We start from the raw sequence: 13,819 nt of genomic DNA on the forward strand, positions 1-13,819 counted from the left end.
TTATTAATTGTGATAACAGCTACCCTTCATTACACATGTATTATTTACAAGACACTGTATATCATCTCTTTCAATCCTGAGATCACCCCCATCATCTCCATTATACAGATGAGGAGTCTGAGTCTCAGAGATGCTATGAGACAAAGGTCTCATAATCAGGAAGAGGTGGACATGAGCTTCAACCCCCCACCCCCACCCCGGGAGTTGTTCTAAACCTCTAGGTGTTCTCTTCACTTCCTGAGCCAGGCTTATAAGAAGTTATCCAGATGTCCATCGATGGATGAATGGATAAGGAAGATGTGGTATATACACACAATGGAATATTACTCAACAATCAAAAAGAATGAAATCTTGCCATTTGCAACTACGTGGAGGGAACTGGAGGGTATTATGCTGAGTGAAATTAGTCAGAGAAAGACAAATATCATATGACTTCACTGATACGAGGACTTTCAGAGACAAAACAGATGAACATAAGGGAAGGGAAGCAAAAAGAATATAAAAACAGGGAGGGGGAACAAACCATGAGACTCAAATATGGGGAACAAACAGAGGGTTACGGGAGGGGTTGTGGGAGGGGGGATGGGCTAAAAGGGTGAGGGCCACTAAGGAATCTACTCCTGAAATCATTGTTGCACCATATGCTAACTAACTTAGATGGAAATTTACAAATAAATAAATTAGTAATAAAAGAAAAAAAGAAGTTATCCAGAACACCAAGGACCTGACCTCTCTGAGTTGCTAGTATTTCCAAAGCCTAGATATTTTCCTTTGCAAAACAGCTTTTTTCTTGCTCTCTTAGCACTCTGTTGAACCCCCACATCTTCTTGAGATATATATATATATATATTTTTTTTTTTTTTTTTTTTTTTTTTTTGCCTACTGCACTATATGGATCATAGGATCATCCCCATTCAACCATAACTCAGCAAGTATATATTGAATACTATCTCTTCCGGGTCTTCTAGGTGCTGGGAATATAGTTGTGAACAAAACTGAGGAAGCCCCTCCCTCATGGAGCTTAAATGCTAACAGGTAGACAATCAATCAGTCAGTACTGTGATGCGCCATCCGTGGAGAGAAGTGTCATCAAGAAAATGCAAGCAAGGTAGGGGAAAAGTTGTGGTGTGGGCAGAGGGTGGTATGCTCTTTGGGGGAAGAGCCTTCCAGGCAGGCGAAACAGCAGGTGCAAAGCCCAAAGGTGAGAGTGTGATTGGAACATCAAAGAAATAGCAAAGGAGCCCGCAAGGCAGGAGCAAGAGTCACAGAAAACTAGCGGTAGAGGAAATAAGGTTGAGAGTTTGACGGGAGCCAGGTCATGTCTTAGGCCATAGTAAGGCTCTGGCTTTTTAGTATGAGGGTGAAGACAATCTACTGGAGGGTTTCTAGCAGGCGAGGAGGTTTGGCAAATGCTGGGCCACTTGGGTGGCTCAGTCCATTAAGCGTCTGAGTCTCAGTTTCAGTTCAGGTCACGATCTCAGGGTTCGTGAGTTCAAGCCCCATGTCTGCCTCTGCGCTGCTTGGGATTCTCTCTCTCCCTCTCTCTCTCTCTCTGCCCCTCTCCTGCTCATACAGTCTCTGTCTCTCTCAAAATAAATACACTTAAAAAATGTTTTTTCCAGGGGCACCTGGGTGGCTCAGTCGGTTAAGCGTCCGACTTCCGCTCAGGTCGTGAACTCACGGTTTTTGAGCTCGAGCCCCGCTTTGCGCTCTGTGCTGACAGCTCGGAGCCTGGAGCCTGCTTCGGATTCTGTGTCTCCCTCTCTCTCTGCCCCTCCCCCACTCATACTCTGTCTCTCTTTGTCTCAGAAATAAACATTAAAAAAAAAAAAACTTAAGGGGCGCCTGGGTGGCTCAGTCGGTTAAGCAGCTGACTTTGGCTCAGGTCATGATCTCACGGTCCATGAGTTTGAGCCCCACGTCGGGCTCTGCGCTGACAGCTCGGAGCCTGGAGCCTGCTTCGGATTCTGTGTCTCCCTCTCTCTGACCCTCCCCTGTTCATGCACTGTCTCTCCCTGTCTCAAAAATAAGTAAAACGTTAAAAAAAAATTTTTTTTTTCCAAAAAATTTGTTTGTAAGAATTACTTTGTAGAGGATACTATGGTCTGCCACCCAGATCCCTCTGCTGGGGACTAATGGTCCTCCTTCTCCCTGGAAGTTAGGAAGCTGATAGCTCATGGCTTTATCCCTTTCTGTAAGCTGATGAAACCCCCTGGCCCAAAGATCTGCCCCTCCCTAGGGGTAGTCCACATCCAATGACTGGGCTCAGCTGACACCTCTATGGCAATGAGGTCATAGTTCAACTTCACCTTCTGCCCAGTTTTGTTTCCCTCACTCCCTCATAGGTGTTGATCCCAAGGGCACCCTCGGGAAAACTTCCTTGGTCGCCTGGTCTAGTGTAATAGATTGGAGAGATCTATTACATATCCATGGACATCCAAGTGTGGATGGCAGGTAGACTATTGACCATGCCTGTTAGAGTTTAGGGGAGAGTTTGGGGCTGATGATATAATTTGGGGAGCCCTGGGATTGAGTGTAGATAGAGAAATGTCTGGGGATGCGCCCCGAGACGTTCGAACATTTCGTGTGAAATGTTCCGTATATATTCGCTCAATTGCAAGCAGTTGTGATTCTGGGGCGCCTGGGTGGCTCTGTCAGTTGAGCATCTGACTCTTGATTCCAGCTCAGGTCATGATCTCACAGTCCGTGGGTTCGAGTCCCACGTCAGGCTCCATGCTGACAGAGTGGAGCCTGCTTGGGATTCTCAGTCTCCCTCTCTCTCTTCCCCTTCCCTGCTTGTGTTCTCTCTCCCTCTCTTTCAAAAATAAATAAACATTTTTTAAAAACCCAAAGAAACAGCTGTAATCCCTAAAAGAACCATGGCAATTAGAGTACTCAGAAAGACTGCTGCGATCATCCATGATTTCACTCTGATCATCCATTATGAGCTACATTATTACAGCTTTTCAGTGATGATAATAACCTGATGTTAGAAGGTGAGTAGTTATTTTTTTAAATCTCCTGAAAACATTTGTTGTATATTTCTGATGCTCAGACACCTGGTGAAACGATCTGCTGTTGTTATTTATGTATTTGCTTATTGTCTGCTCCTTCCCAAAGGATTTGAGGCAACATCTAGCAGTACATGTAAATATAAAGATAATAAATCAAAACAAAATCAAGACTTGTGCCCTCAAAAAAGATGGCGGGGGGGGGAAGGAAGGGGGGAATCTGAGGGACAGGACTCTGGCAAGGACACACTGACCAAGGCCTAAAGTATCCCTGTTTTTTTAAATGTTTATTCATTTTTGAGAGAGAAACCATGGGGCGTGGGGGGACAGAGGATCCGAAGCAGGCTCTTCGCCGACAGCAGCGAGCCCGATGTGGGGCTTGAACTCCTGAGAAGCGCCGAGATGGTGACCTGAGCTGAAGTCTGACACTCGACTGACTGAGCCGCCCAGGGGTCCCCTCCATTTTATTTTGTCGTACTGTCTGAAACATTACATCAGAAAGCCTCTTGGTTAGGGGTCTCTCAAAATGCACATTCAGCCCACCAAGTGAGCTCCTGGCACGTCTTACCCTAGTGTGAATAAGCTTCATCAGATTGTGGTCAACCCAGAGATAAAATCTTCTCCGAAGATGGATTTCTGAGCAATATTGGCACCAGGTGAGCTCGGGATGTTGGGAGACCCATGATTCTTCCTTCCCCTTCACTTTCTGGGCTCTTTCTCCGGCTCTCCCCTTCAATGTCAGCCTTTCCTCATGTCTCTCCTTGGCCTCCTCCTGGTCTGCTTTTGGTGGGCGACCTCCTCCTTTTCCAAGATCCTGTTGCCGGGAAAGGGCCCCCAACGTGTGCCATGTTTTCCGGGGGTCAGGAAGGGGGTTGCTAAAAGATCCTTTACGTGGCTTGACCTTACGTGTGTTGCCTGTTTGAAAGAGCTCAGTGAAAAAGCGCGCGGGCCAACTGGGATAAAGATGGGTGACGGGGAAGGCGCTTGGTGAGTTCTAGTGGACTTTTGTCCACCCAGCAGACTGGGGCCTGAGAACCCTCTATTGGGGCTTGTACTTGTGGGCAATACCTCTTTGTTGGGCAGCCTCCCCTATTGTCAGCTTGGAGAATTTCTACCTTGTGTCTTCAGCCACTCTGCTCCAGAAGGCCGTTCTTCAGGAAGTCAAGGGGAGGAGGGTGGGCTGGGCCAGTGAGGCTGTACCCCCAGCGCGATCCATCGGGACTTGCAATCACAGAGTATCCCTGGCTTGGTAGGGTGACCCGGATAGGTGAGCAGGGAGAGCAGCAGGATCCCAGGTGGGACTGGCAGGTGAGTCGGTCAAGGTCTCAAGGGAGACTCGGGCAGGTGGATCCAGAGGTCCCGCCCTCAGCTGGGGGCAAGGGCAGGAGGTGGGAAGCTCCTGGGTTCCAGCTATATCCTGGCCTCACAGGGCAATTAAAGTGCCCAACGCAGACCACGGGCCTAAGACTGGGTCCAGACCCCATCCGCTGACAAAGATAGGTCTGCCTTAGGGAACAGGACTGAGGTTCTGTGCCTTATAACCATCAGCAGCCCCCTGGGAGGGGGCTTGAAAGCACTCACCTCATGCCAAATGATCCTCATATTGTCCCAATACTGTCTTCTCGCTTTACCTAACCAGAAATTTCACCTTGGACGGATTCATGTGTGTCGCCAGGAGTGGGAGTGCAGGAGGTGGAGGAGAAGGTTGGCCTAACTTTAAAAAATGCGGGCGGGGGGATGGGGGGGAGACCCTTCCCCGGGTGTGCCCAATGTCAGTCCCAGCCCTTGAAGTGAGCGGGGGCGAGACTGGGTTTGTTCCTTTCTGTGCTGGTTAGTTTTAATTTGTTAATTTTGTATTTCAGCCCGATACCCAGCTTCCCCCTCAAGACTGGGCATGTCATAAATGATCGAGCAAAATAAATAATGAATAAATGCTTCTCTCTTAGATTCCAATTTAAATCCAAGGAGCCCTGGTGAGATCTGAAGACTGTTCCTGTCAATTATTTCTTCCAGACTGACCTCCGGTTACTAATTGGCTCATTTAAATTCCTTCTTTTGAGGGCATGTGGCAATGGAAGTAAAATAATTAAAGAGCAGAAAACTTGAATTTGTGGCTGGATACGTTTGAAGCTATGTCATTACCATTATGATGCCAGGCACCATATGGAATTGTGGTCCAGGGAAATGACAGTGGGTTTTAATTTTTCTCCTGCAAGTGGTGTTTCTTAGGAAAATATGAATATTAATGATGATTTCTGGTCCTTGCTTGCTTATAATCTCTATGTGTACCAAAAAAACTGGCTTAGGTAAGTGCTTTTCATAAGTAACACAGGAAAACAACAATGATTGCATTTGTATGGCATATTGGGTAAATGGCTAAGGTCACTCCATGCGTGGAAGTGAGAAGCTTGGGGGTTCCAGCCACCCAAGACCTTGTCCCTCTGCTTAGAGGGCTAATGGTCCCCAGATCTCTGCACACATATACCCTATTTGTGGGGGGCCTATCATTTGGGGAGATATTAGGCATCATTTAAACAAATGTGTGATTTCAAAGTTTTAGGGAGGGAACATCAAGACAACGATAAGAGATTATGATGGAGAATTCATTGTGGGAAAGGGATTGTCAGGAAAGGCATCATTGAGGAAATGATATATCATCAGTGACCCAAAGGATTTAGCCAGGAGAGGGAGAGAGACAATCTCCACTCCTGATGTGGAGTCCGACGTGGGCGGGGCTCGATCTCACACCCGTGAGATCATGACCTGAGATGAGATCAAGAATCAGATGCTCAACCGACTGAGGCACCCAGGCACCCCCCTAAAGGCAATTCTTAAAATAAATCAAAGTGTACATGTGGCAATCATAAGTATTCTCAGTTCTGTGTTAAATCCAGGAACTGAAACCAACATGCTTTCCTGTCCCTGAGCTGAACAATACGGGAACCGGTCAAAATAACTTGTCCTAGGACATACTTGCTCCTCGAATACAACGCTCTGAACTGACAAAAATATATTATCTACCAAGACTAAGAGCTTGCTCATCAAGACTCCCTTCATGACCCTGACCTCACTATGCCTGTAGACTCGGCCAATCTTAACCAGTTTTCTGCCTTGCAAGATCAGCCTTAAGGATCACCAAGCCCAAGTTGAAAACCCTAGAACTCCATCAACCCTGCCCTCATTTCTCCACTGCCAACGTGGTGTTCCCCCTTACTGCAGTGAGCCCGACAAACTGAGCGTTGCCCGTTCCGTGCGTCTTCTCGTCTTTTGGGAGGCCGACGCTTGACAGGGGCCTGGTAGGATACTTTTACTTTGAGGTTCTGCTAGCTAAAAGGGGGACTGAGAAGGTTTCTATAAAAGCACAGTGTTCAGTCATGGGCAGAGTCTGAAAGAACTTGGGTCAGAGAATAGATATCTCCTTGGATTAGAGAATAAAAATTTCTGTTCTCTCGTTTATTGAGGGTGAGAAACCTGGAGTCTAGTTTTGTGCTGACGTAAGACGATACGCTTGCTTCTCACGATCACAGGTTCCAGTCTTTCCGTATCGAGAAGACAGAACCGGAACCAAGAAATGGTTATAGTCAGATGTGTGTGTGGTGGGGCAGGGAGTGGGGGCATTAGCAGAAGCAGAAGAGAGCGCGTATGTTTTTAAATCACTGAAAGATCTCCCTGCTGCTCCAAATTCAGGCACCTGAAATGGAATTTGAGGACAGACCAATGATGGCATTTAATTCTTGGGTTTCAAGAGCATGAAGGCCCACGTGGCAGGTTGAATAATGACCCTGACAAAGATGTTCATGCCCTAGCCCCAGAACGATGAATCTATTGCCTTACATGGTAAAAGGGACTCTGTGGATAGGATTAAGGATTGTAAAAGAGGGAGGTTACCCTGGATTATCTGGGTGGGCCCCATTTTTAACGCAAGTATCCTCCTAAGAGGGATATCCTCAGGAGGGTCAAAGTTAAGGAGGAGGTTGTGTGTCCGTGGTAGCAAGAAACTGGAGTGATTCGGCCACCAGCCGAGCATGCTGGCAACCTCTGGGAGCTGGACGAGGCAAGGAATGGATCCTCCCCTGGAGCTTCCAGAAGGAGCCGGCTCTGTCGACCCCTTGATTTTAACCCTGTGAGACTCATTTCAGACTTTTGACCTCCACAACTACAACATTAAGTTTGTGTCGTTTTACGCCACGGAGTTCGTGGTCATTTGCGATAGGACCGATGGCAAAATAATACAGCCCAGAGAATTAAAACGGCTGACATGGCGGGGCGGCTGGGTGGCTCAGTCGGTGAAGCGTCCCACGTTGGCTCAGGTCATGATCTCGAGGTCCGTGAGTTCGAGCCCCGCGTCGGGCTCTGTGCTGACAGCTTGGAGCCTGGAGCCTGCTTCGGATTCTGTGTCTCCCTCTCTCTTTGCCCCTCCCCTACTCGTGCTCTGTGTCTGTCTGTCTGTCTGTCTCTCTCTCTCTCTCTCTCTCACCTCCCCGTGACCTTGTCTTTAGGATGCACACTCTGGCCTGCTCTGCGCAGTCTAAATACAAAACCCATCTCACCCTGGCAGCCGAAGACCTCCTTTTCTTAATATAAATCCAATTCACGGTGAGACCTACGGAGTGTATATCCAGGCTGGGGTGCACGCTTCACCCGCTTGGATGTGGTGTTTCCAGGGCATGATTGCTGAGGTCCTTCTGTTTGGTTCCAGGGACATCCCATTCACCGAACCCGCAGGACTCCCAGACACCTTTCAGGATGCCGGGCACTATTAGCCACAGGTTTTCTGAATTTGCGTAGCCCAGAATAATACAGGCCGTTGGGGGACCTCTAAGGTGGCCCCCGTACAATATAGGATCTAAAAGAAACACAATTTGGACTCCCAACGTGTAAAGAGCCGTGTAGATCTTACTGCACCACGACTCCTAGCTTTCTGTGTTCCTGGCTTGTCAAGGCAGCTTTTGAAAAAACCCCCTCTCTAGGTGCGCTGCCTACCCCCAAGTTGACTTCCTGGAACTTTCTGTTCTCCCCACCTCCCAGCCTCTCTCTCTCGCTTTTTCCAGATTAGTTCCCTGCTAAGGTAAAAGCAATTCCTTTCACCTCTCTTGGCTGCCACCAATTTTCCTCACCCCTGTGTCGTACGGACACAACAGAAACTGAGCCGCCAAACGCTTCTCACAAAACACCTTCCTGGGGGATTTTGGCAGAGGAAAGGCTGTGGACATATTAAGCATTAAATGTTTTTGATCCATGTGGCAACGGGAAAGCAAGAGAGCACAGACAAATGCGCCTGGAGGACATTCGGGGTGAAGGCGACACCCCTTCGTTTCCCCAAGAATGAAAATTTGTGAATACTTTAGGCTTTCCCTTGAAATAGCAGTATTTGGCCAGAAGATGGCACTCTTTTAAAACAAATTTAGGCCGCCCCTTCGCACAGGGAGCTGGAAGAGCGTCCTAGTTGATACAGATCTTGGGGTGCCGAGAAGGGCTGGGTAGAGAACAGGAACAGACTTAAGGTGAACAATGGTCCATGGAGCGAGTGGGACTTAACATTCAGCACTTATCGATGATGCTTGTGACTTTCTTTCCCATGTAGCCATGTTGTCGGCTCTGGACCGAATGGTGGTATCCCCACCAAAATTCCTCCGGTGAAATTCGAACCCCAAAGTTGACGGTATTAGGAGGCAGGGCTTTTGGGACGTGTGTAGGTCATGAGGGTAGAGTCCTCATGCATGGGATTTGCGCTCTTAGAAAAGAAGCTGGGGCAGTTTCCCTCACCCCTTCCGCCAGATGACGACACAGGAAAAAGGCATCGACTGGGAACCAGCGAGTGGGCCCTCACCAGTCACCGAATCTGCTGGATCCAGTGATCTTGGACTTCTAGCCTCCAGAACTGTGAGAAATAAATTTCTGCCGTACGGAAGCCACCCAGTTTACGGCATTTTGTTGAAACGGCCCGAACGGACTAAGCCATCTTATTATTTGGTACTTCCTTTCTCTGTCCGCTGCCGTATTCTCATTGATTTGCTACATGGTGACACTTCTAAAGGCTTAAGGACATATCCTGGAAACTTCCCCTTAAATCTCATGTCCTCCCAGAACACTTCCGCCGCATTCGTATATTGTGTGCCTCTCTGTCATGGCACCGACCAGACCCACGGTGAATGTGTTCCTTGGCGTCTACACTAGACTTCGTGCTCCGTGAGGTGAGCTCTGTCTGTCTTGGTCACTGCTGAATCCCAGCACGGTGCCTGTCAGCACATAGTAGGTGCTCAGTAAGTATGTGTTGAGTGATTGTCTGTTCCTCTGATGTCTCAGCCGGCCTCTTCAGGCTAAGGGACACACCTTTCATTTTTACCACCACCTTGGTATCAGGTGGACAGTAGTTTCATAGTTTTTTTTTTTTTAATGCTTATTTTTAAGAGAGAGAGAGACAGAGCGTGAATAGGGGAGGGGCAGAGAGAGAGGGAGACACAGAATCCAAAGCGGGTTCCAGGCTCTGAGCTGTCAGCACAGAACCCGATGCGGAGCTCAAATTCATGAACCGTGAGATCGTGATCTGCGCCGAAGTCAGATGCTTAACCGACTGAGCCACCCAATAGTTTCATAGTTCTAAGAAAATCTGCTCAATATTGATGTCCTGATTACGAGAATTACATCGTGGTCAGCACAGACTGAGTGCTGACAGAAGGATATGGTTTTCCCAATAAAGTTTGGTACTGTTCTTGTCAATCGTGACTTTGACATGACTGGAGATAAGCATTGCCTGGGGTGGGCTGGAGGAAGGGCAATTTCTTGAGGGAGATTTCTGGTCTAAGAGGGATTTTTTTTTTGGGGTGGGGGGACTCTTTTCCGCTTTGTCTTTTTGTCCTTCCAAACCAGGCCTCTCTTACGTGTTCTAAATAGTTTCACAAGGGGCGCCTGGGTGGCTCAGTCGGTTGAGCGTCCAACTTTAGATCGGGTTATGACCTCGCGGTTCACGAGTTCGAGCCCCGCGTCGGGCTCTGTGCTGATGGCTCGGAGCCTGGAGCCTGCTTCAGATTCTGTATCTCCCTCTCTCTCTGCCCCTCCCCCACTCTCACTTTGTCTCACTGTCTCTCAAAAAATAAATAAATCTAATAAAAAAAATAGTTTCACAAAATGGTCGCTGGTCTTATAGTGCCACTTCTCAGAAAAGCAAAAGCACCCAAAAGAATTTGTTATTTAGGGGCCCCTGGGTGGCTCAGTCAGTTAAGTGTCCAACTCTTGATTTTGTCTCAGGTCATGATCGTACGGTTTGTGAGATGGAGCCCCACATCAGACTCTGGGCTGGCAGCGCAGAGCCTACTTAGAATTCTCTCTCTCCCTCTCTCTCTGCCCCTCTCCCCTGCTCGAGCACTCGCTCTCTCACAATAAATAAACATTAAAAAAAAAAAAAAAAAAAGAATTTGCCATTTAAGTGACGTGAAACCAAACCCTGCATTTTTATCTATCAGAAACTTACAGAACAATTTTGACATGTGAGCAAAGCCTTCAGATGTTTTCACTGGTTAGCACTCTTTTAAAGGAATTTGAATGTAAATACTGTTGAGAGAGGCACCCACCAAGTCAGCCACAATCCCTGCTACTCTCGAGGGCACCCTCCCTGCTGCTTGCTGTTCATTTTTAGCTGACTGACTCCTGAAAACATCAGATTCGGGGCTGTTGCTTATAAATGCACATCTCCCCCGCTTTGATCCGCTAGTAACCTGTGGAAGGGGCTTCTTCATTGAGACGGAGGTTGAATGATTTCCAGAGTTTCTTCCACTTCTGACTTTTTTCTTGCCCATACATAGCACAGAAGTACAACCTTCTAAAAACGGTTTCCTTATCTAACAGGGATAGGCTCACGGAGATAGCCCCGTTCTATCTGTAAAACCGAAGCTCAAGTTCACGTCTTTTCCGTGACAAAGGGCGACTGTATGTTCGTGGGGAGTCAAGTGGATACCACATGCCCCTCCCCAGATTTCCCAGCTACTGGCAGTCGTCCTTGGACCTGCCTCACCCAAGTCAAGGAAACACCCCCTTCACAGAGGGCAGCTAATGAAGGGAGAGAGGCCAGATCCCCTGTCTCAGTGGGGATCAATTCTGAAGCATCTTCCCAGCCCCTCCTGAGGGTCTGCCGAGGTCTCAGCTGCAACTGCTTTCTAGCCGCCAACTCCTGCCCTCTTTGGCCTCGCTCACCCCCTTCGCTGTATTTCCTGAGAGCTGTCCCCAGTAAAGTTTCTGCCCCGACTCTCAGTTTGTTTCCAGGGAGCCCGACCTAAGACAAGGAATGAGCCAAGACACAGGCTGAGGGGCAGGTGGGTGGCTCAGTCGGTTAAGTGTTCGAATCTTGATTTCAGCTCAAGTCACGATCTTGTGGTTCGTGAGTTCGAGCCTCGCGCTGGGCTCCGTGCTGATAGCGTGGAGCCTGCTTGGGATTCTCTCTCTCCTCCTCTCTCTCTGCCCCTCCTTGGCTCACATTCTGGCTTTCTTTCTCCTCCCCACCCTCAAAAAAAAAAAAAAAAGATAAAAAAGACACAGAAAGGCTAAGCGACTTGCCCTTACAAAAATAGAGTGCTAAGCGAAATAAGGCAGTCAGAGAAAAGACAAATATCATATGATGTCACTCATATGTGGAATTTTAGAAACCCAACAGATGAACGCAGGGGAAGGGAAGGAAAAATAAGATAAAAACAGAGAGGGAGGCAAGCCATAAAAGACTCTTACATACAGAAAACAAACTGAGGGTCGCTGGAAAGGTGGTGGGTGGGGGGATGGGTTAAATGGGTGATGGGCACCAAGGAGGGCGCTCTTCGGGATGAACACTGGGTGTCATATGTAAGAGATGAATCACTGGGTTCTACTCCTGAAGCCAAGACTACCCTGTATGTTAACTAACTTGAATTTAAATAATAGGTTTTTTTTTTTAAAGGATGCAAAATTCAAAAAAAAAAAAAAATAGGCAGAGTGCTGGCAACAAATGTGTACATCACATAATACTGACATGAAAAAGAATCTTTAGAAGCCATCAAGTACAGCCCACCCTTTTCCAGATGGAGACTGAAGCAGAAAACCACAGTGATTTCTCAAGGTATCCTAAGCTGAGAAAGCTTCCATCAGACTCCACACTGTGGCCCCGTCGGGAACACAATGTGCTAGCATTTAATCAGCTCCCCGGAACCCTCGGTATGACAGAAGAGTCACGTGGAAGTCTGAGAATTTGGGAGTCCATACAAAGTGGCCTTTTCAGCCCATTATCCATGGACGAGGCCTGCTGGTGACCTCCTGCTCTATGAAGCCAGTTAACCTGGGGAGCACTGACTGAAAAGAGGAGCCAGGTCTGAATCAGGGATGGGAGTGCACTTTATTAACAAACAAAACAGTACCACACAGGCAAAGTCGTATTTCAGTGGCAAAACACACACATACGTGTACTCGCACATGTAGCACTGGGGCACATTTCAGACAGAGCACGAGGCACCAAGTTCACAATCCAAGTAAACATAGTTCACAATCCTTCGGTAGTTTTCCTTCAGTGTGGTTTAAGTCGTTCTTCAACATCCGTGACAGAAAGGTTCGCTTTTTACGTCTACTTCTCGACCTTACTATGGAGCGAGGCCTACTCAGCCTTCAGAACTGGGAAGCTAACGCCAGGCCCTATGAGCTGCTTAAACTGCCTTTCATTTCTCAGGGTTGGAAGAAAGACCTACCTATGGGATCTTGGCAGTGGACAAACAAAATGGCGGGTGTCCTCAGCTCTGATTTCCTACCTAGGTACACCTGGACTAGCATTCATTTTTTTTTTTTTTTAAATTTTTTTTAACATTTATTTATTTTTGAGACAGAGAGAGACAGAGCATGAACGGGGGAGGGTCAGAGAGAGAGGGAGACACAGAATCTGAAACAGGCTCCAGGCTCTGAGCTGGCAGCACAGAGCCTGACGCGGGGCTCGAACTCACGGACCGCGAGATCATGACCTGAGCCGAAGTCGGCCGCTTAACCGACTGAGCCACCCAGGCGCCCCTAGCATTCATTTTTAAGCTCAAGCTGCAGTTTAACAGGGCTGGTTCTCATCAGGAGAAAGAAATGGGTTTTCTAAAAAGTTTGAGAAGAGGGTACATCACAGACTCAGGAGTCCTTCTACATTAAAGACTTAGCTATGCTAACAACCTCCTCCCAGTTAAAGCTGTTGCCAGTTAAGAGGTTTAAATCAGCATTTCCCAAAAGGTGTGTCAGAACCACGTTAATCAGTAAGTGAACAGAAACAACTGAAACAGATCAGGGATGTGATTTCTCTAAGCGGTTTGATATAGTATGCGGCAACTCCTTCCGGACTGGAGCACATCCAAGGCATTACCCAAACTCCTACGTTAGCTAAAACGCTTTTCAATTACAAAGTAAAGAGTGGCAGAAAAATCCTACTCTTTGCTCTTAGGACAGGCAAAACTGGAATACCTTAAGCCCTCGTTATCAGGGTCCAGTGACTTGCAAATTTATAAGGTTAATTATGCAATAAACTTGGGTTGATTTTTCTCTGCAATCTTTCATTCCCTTTCAATAAGAGATAGGAGATGAGGTCAAGAGGTATTAGGATAATAAGGGTATGAAATAAAATCCTGAATATGGGAGAAGATAGAAGGAGCAGTGGTAGACTTAGCAGCTATAAACCAATCATGTGACATTCAGCAGAGGGGTAAACACAATGGTATCATTCTCTCTTATGAAAGTATAAAATAATTGAGGCACTTAACGATTGACCTAATTAAAAAAAGATGAATTTGAATCTTGTTTGTTGAATAATGTGTGGAAGTATGCCC

The sequence above is a fragment of the Panthera onca genome, chromosome X, assembly GCF_046562875.1.
Source record: "Panthera onca isolate mPanOnc1 chromosome X, mPanOnc1 haplotype 2, whole genome shotgun sequence".
Taxonomy (NCBI): domain Eukaryota; kingdom Metazoa; phylum Chordata; class Mammalia; order Carnivora; family Felidae; genus Panthera; species Panthera onca.